Here is a 6,522-nt window from a genome sequence, read left to right as displayed (position 1 = left end):
TATAAGTCATAATTTTTGTAATGTTAAAACACAAAATAAAAAGTAAATATATTTATGTTAAAAGTATATATATATATATAAAATAGTAATTATATTCTTTTATAATATGATATGATATTTATATTATTTAAACATGATTCGCAATCTAATAATTTTTTAATTTAAATATATTAATATCATCGTATTAATAATTAGAATAACTATACTTTTCATATATTTGTTAGTTTTTAACAAAAAGAATTGCTTGTACAGTTGGTAAAAATTGTGTATTTTTAATTTAATTATTAAAATAATACTAAAATATTTATAAATGGGAATCGAGCTTGGGTAACGGGTACCCAAGAGGTGGTACCTGAACCTGATTCGGGTAGTAAAATCACTATCGGAACCCATCCTAAACCTTGTTATAGGATACATTAACCTTGCATAACAGAGTCGAGAATCCGCAGGTGCCCTGTAATAGGGTACCCATTGCCATCCCTAAGTGTTAGCACCCCTATGACGCCCGTTTAAAGAACTGTACTAATTAATCATGTGCTATCTTATTTTAAGCTTAATTATTGATTTTTATAATATTTTCTTTAATCACTATTTACTGTTTAAATTTTTTATATATTTTTTATTTTAATTATTATCTTCATTTTTGTTGACACGTGAATGAAACCTTTATATTGGAAAACTCTCTTAAACTCTCCCATCCTTCCAATGGAATCTAAAAATTTTTCTCACTTAAAGAATATTTCGAGAAAGCTTATCTTTACAAGATTCCCGAGAGAGTCCCATCATTAAAGATTATCATTCATATCCCATATTAATATTTTTTATGCACATGATGTAATCATGAAATGGATGAAGCAAATTCCAATTTTATTAAATAACAAATGAAAACTTTTGATTGAAAGCATTACTCAAGTCCTCCCATCTTTCTGGTGAAACTTAAGAATACTTACTTACTTCAAGAAAACTTATCTTTAGGAATTTTCCAAGAAAATTCCATCATCGGGACTATCATTCATTTACAAAATATATCAATGGAATGTGTGGAATGACAAGTGATGCATGTAATTATGCATAATGAGTTAAGCAATTATTTTTATATCTACAAGATTATTATACTTATGTTATCGTAATAATTTTATAATCTTTTAAATTAGGATTAAATAATTAAATTTTCGTTCACTTTTATTTGTTGATATATTCTTTATAAGTCTTTATTTGGAATATTTACTTGAATTAGGAGATACTAGGACAAAAAATCAAAATCCTCTCAGCTGGTGGAGTCCTAATTGTCCTTCACTAAAAAAAATTCTCATGCATTTTATTATTATTTTCCTCATATTTTTTTATTATTTTATATTTGTTGCTATATATTTCATTATGTATATTAATCAATTCTGTTGACTTTATTATTTGGAATAATTATTTGAAACGTGTTAGGTCACTAAATTGAAACTCTCCCATCATTCTAATGGGATCCCAATTTCTGTTTGAAATCAATTGTCGTTCACCAATCCGAATTAGTTAAATACATTTTGATTCTTTAATTGATTTTTTATTATTATTTTTTATATATCTTATATTACTTATCATTATATTTTTCATATATTTTTATATATTAATTACTCCATTATATTCTATTATTTATATTATATAATAATTAATACCTAAAATAACCATATTCCCTTTTCCCATAATTTACTGTTTCCATCTTCCTAATATATATAACATAAAAGTAAATATACACAACCATACATACCCATGAATACAATATTTTAGATTCTATCCCATTATATTTTCATTAGACATATCTTTTTATTTCTATATTTCTAAAGATGTATTAAGCCTAATAATATGCAAAAACCTCAAGGATTTAAGCAAACAAAGCCGAAAGCAAAAGCCCAAAAGAGAAGGAGAGATCATACCTATTTTGGGCTTGAATTGACCCAAGGAGACAAGGTTATGAAAAAGCACATGGACCCGTATAACCCGCAATACCTCCAATAAAACACACTGTTTGGTGTGTAAAAAGGATCTCGACGTCACTCCTTAAACTATGCTATCTAAGCGTTGTTATCTTTTGGCTATATAGCCTAAGTAAAACGGTGTCGTTTGGCACCCAAATCTCTCAAGCCCTAAGTATTTAAGCCTTTTTTCTCTCGTTCTTCATTTCTTTCCCTCATCTTTTCTTTTTACCAAGCAGCTTTCTTTTTTTCTTTACAAACCCGAGCCACCAATCTCGACCATGAGACTCCGCCGTTCTCCACCACTACCTCACCTCTTAACAAGTTCTTTTTTCCTTGCTTTAAACACGCCTAAAGCTAAGCTCAACACCCTCAACCGAAATAAAAAAAATTCTTGTGAGCCTAATACATCAAACCTATTAATTCCAATACCCAGAATCTTAAACCTTTACCAATCAAAACCAAGGGCTTTTTCTCGTTTGTGTTTCTAGTTGCTTTTATTTCTTGTTTTCTTGGGTTGAAACTGAGCCAATAAAAAGATAAGTTTTTTCTTCTATCTTGGTCTTTCTAGTGTTCTCAAAGGTTGTCAGGAAATTTTTTTTTGTTTGCTTGCTTGTCGAAATGGCCTCTCACCTATCCTGTGCTTTTCTCTTCTAGTTTTATAATAAATGAGAAGGGGTCACTTTCATGATGCTACCATTGGTAACGAACAAAAAGCTTGCCCGTTACCTTTGGCAAAGTTGATTCGACTTTTTCATATCTTTTTTTAATTTCATCAACTTTATTTTGATTGATTTTCTCATGCTTCCATTTTAGGGAAGGTTCTGGAGATTTAAAAAAGGGCGTTTAGGCAAAATGGGAGATACAGATGACTATTGGCAATAAAGGTAGCAGCCGAAGGTGACTTTTTTGTCACTCAAATTCGGCTGCCTCAAAGACCATTAAATACCCAATGGAATATTTCCCTCTTATCCTCCAAATTAATGGTAATTAAAAAAATAGTAGGACAATTATTGGCTGCCTCAAAGATCATTAAATACCAAGGGAACATTTAATTAATGGTATTTAAAAAAGGAGTAGGACAGTTATAGGTCTATTAAAGAGATAATAACATGGGAAAAGGGAAAAGGTTAATAGTAATTTTTTCATTTTTCTTTTTTGTGGTTTAGGGTTTGAGGGTTTTGGTGGTGGTCTTAACAAATCTTAGGTTTTAAAAGTCTAAAAAGGTGTTCATTTTATAAGGTTTAGATGATAACAAAACATTCTCATTCATTAATGTTTAATTATACTATTTGAGTGTGCATATAACTTACTAGAATAGTCACTTGGAAACAAACATCAAAACTCATCATAATAACAGGTCACAAAATGAGTTACGAGCAGAAGTCTCTTAATCAGATAACGAAGGGGAGTTAGTTAGCAAAAATTTAAAAATGAAGTTGATTGCTTTGAAGACAGTAAGCTCTTAATCGGTTAAAATCTTAATTGATTAACGGAATAAAGCGGATTGTAAGACAGAGAAGACTTAATTGATTAAAAAGTATGGTTAGTCAGTTAAAAGTTCACTGTCAAAGAATTTGAATTTGAATGTCTAAAGACAAACTAATGGCTATAAAGGATTTTAAATTGTTTCCAACAGTCTGAAGCTGTCAACATTCATCAGAGTTGATTTTTCAAGTATAAAAGACATCTCCAATGGTTAAGAAGATTAAAAAAATGCTTCTAACAATAAAAAAAGATCAAAAATAGCAAAAATTCTCTCAATTCTTTTTGTGTTCCAATCCAATCTTTGTAATAGTTTTTAGCACCTCATCTTGTACAGTTCATATCAGTTAGCGATCATAGGTACACTTTCAAATCTATATTTCTTGATTAATTAAATGTGCAAGGCACTCTAAGAGAAGTAATCAAGCTTAGGTTAGCTTGGTTGTTGTTGTAGGTTCTAACTCAGTCTTAGGAAAGTTAGATTTTGGGTTTTTGTTTATCTTGTAAAAAACCATTGTTGAAAGGTTGTGACTAAACTTATAAAAAGCCATTGTAAAAGCGTAGTGGACGCTTAGGAAATTCTTGAATGTCTAAAGACAAACTAATGGCTATAAAGGATTTTCAAATCAATGTAGTGAATGTAAGTTATAGAGACTGAATCACTATAAATCTTTGTATATTATCTACCCTCTTTTATTTCTTCATTTATTTCTCTTTTAAATCATTCTTCCATCTGGTCCTCAACGTTATATCATCTACTTTTAACAAGACCTTAATTAAAAGTTAATTTTAGTGACATTTACAAAATGCTATTCACCCCCTCTAACGTACACCTAGGGATCAACAACACGGTCCATTTAGTAATGGTCCAAAAAAACATTGGACTTCAAAAACTTATAAAGCCCAACAATTGGACTTCAATCTTAAAAAAACTTAATCCAAATAAATTCATATTTAACTTGGTCCAAAGATCAATAATGAAACAAAATAAAAATTAAAAAAAATATTGTCGTAAATTGACTTGGACAAAATGATGTGTCTACAATTATCCCTCTTTGCATATTTTCTAAGAATCAAGAATTGCGCAAAGATACAAAGATGACTATTTTGTTCGAAAACGCAATTTAAGGCCACCAAGACTTGCCTTATCTCAAAATAAGCTCGATTCATTATTCTTTGACTTAAGGATTTTGGAAAATGTTATCCAATGTTACCTAAAGATTTTGAAGATGTACCTGAAAGTTTTGAAGAGGTACTTAGAGGTTTTGAAGATATATTGGAGGTTTTCAAGATTGTACTCAGAGATTTTCAAGATTTTACCTTTAGTTTTTGTGAAACATTTCCCTCTTATCCACCAAATTGACGATAATTAGAAAGGAAGTAAGACAGCTCTAGATCTATGGAAGAGATGACTATAAGAGAGAGTATTCCTTTTTTTTTTTTCTTTTATTTCTTTTTGATGGTGGGCCTAGCAAATCTTGGTCTTCAAAAGCCTTAAAAGAGCTCATTTAGTAATGGCCCAGAAAACCTTGAACCTTTAAAACCTATAAAGCCCAACAATTGGACTTCAATCTTAAAATGACCCAATCTATTTAAACTCATATAATTATATTTAACTTGGTCCAAAGATTAATAATAAAACAAAATAAAAATTAAAAAAAAAAACCTTAAATTGATCCGGACAGAATGGAGTGTCTATAGAAATTATGAAAAAAAAATGTAGGGTAGGAATTGTATTCCTTTGTAACACAAAAAGTTTGCTGGAAAAAAATAATTTTCCTTTCTTTACTTTTTTTTTGTTTCCTTTTCCTCCTTTCCTACTTTGGACCTTGTTTGGGCTCAAGACTCAAGCCCAGAACTTCATTTGGGTAGGTTTTTGCAGCAGCCCACTTCTTATTCTCTTTCTCTCTCTTAGTAGTTTCACTTTAAATTAAAATCAACCTGAATTAACTTGAATCCAAAATGATCCAAAATCAAATTAATTTAATAATAAGTCAGAAATGGAACAAAGGAAAAAACAGCCAAAAAGTTAAATCAAGCATAATTATTTTTATGAAGTTACATGTGTAAACCAAAAATATATACAAATATAATCAAGTACTCCTTGTGTCTCTTTTTCTTATTAATTGATCTTTTCTTTTTGGATGTCTCTAAATCAATTTTTTTTATTTTTTTAGTCATCTAATGCTTATTTTGTCTATATAATTAATTTGCTTTTCATGATTTTTTTTTTATTTTTACTTATTAAAAAACTTTGAACATCTTTATAATAAAAAAAATTTAAAATTTTAATATGAAATACATTGAGTCAAAGATTTTATCTTAATCTCTGAAAAATCTAAAAGGGGACCCAAAAAACAAGGACAGAGGGAGTAACATTTAACTAATATAATATAATTATTACATTTAATATAAGAAATTAATGAACAGTTTAAAAAAAGAAATAAATGAATAAACATCAACAAACAAACCAACTGACATATACTATATGATTAATTGGACAATATTGAATATAAAGTTAGATCAAATTAATTTGAACTTGAAATCTAATTATTTTGCTCCTTACCATTAAGATAGAAGGCTGAGCATTATATTTATTCTTTTTTAATTGTAAATTTTAATTTGAACAATAATACAAAACAAATATTTTTAATTTAATAAATAGCTTGGTAATTAATTTTGAAGATTGAAGTAAATTTAGATTGATAGGCGACCAATCCTACCTTTGAATAGGATTGGTGGTCACTGCATTGAGAAATTAATTGGTCATCAAAAGCTCGTGTTTAAATAGAAAAATTAACCCAAAGTTAGGCAGGAAGCAAGTAGGCTACAACAGCATAAGATTTATATACCCAAAGATATATTGAAATAAGTTCATGCTTGAATTTCATTTTAATTTAAATATATTTTTGTAATTAAATTCACTTATTTGTTTCTTTGGTTCTTGAAGTGTTGAATTCATATAAGACTAATTTTCATATTCTTTACAAAAAAAATAATTAAACAAGTAGGTAAATAAATCGACATGACAAAACATGTGACAAACAAATAATGTGATAGGTAATTGACTAACAAC

Source organism: Theobroma umbraticum, unplaced genomic scaffold, assembly GCF_002168275.2.
Source record: "Theobroma umbraticum cultivar Fairchild unplaced genomic scaffold, ASM216827v3 scaffold_55.0, whole genome shotgun sequence".
In the NCBI taxonomy this organism is placed as follows: Eukaryota; Viridiplantae; Streptophyta; class Magnoliopsida; order Malvales; family Malvaceae; genus Theobroma; species Theobroma umbraticum.
The sequence above is the reverse complement of the archived record's forward strand: the minus strand, read 5'-3'. Positions refer to the sequence as shown.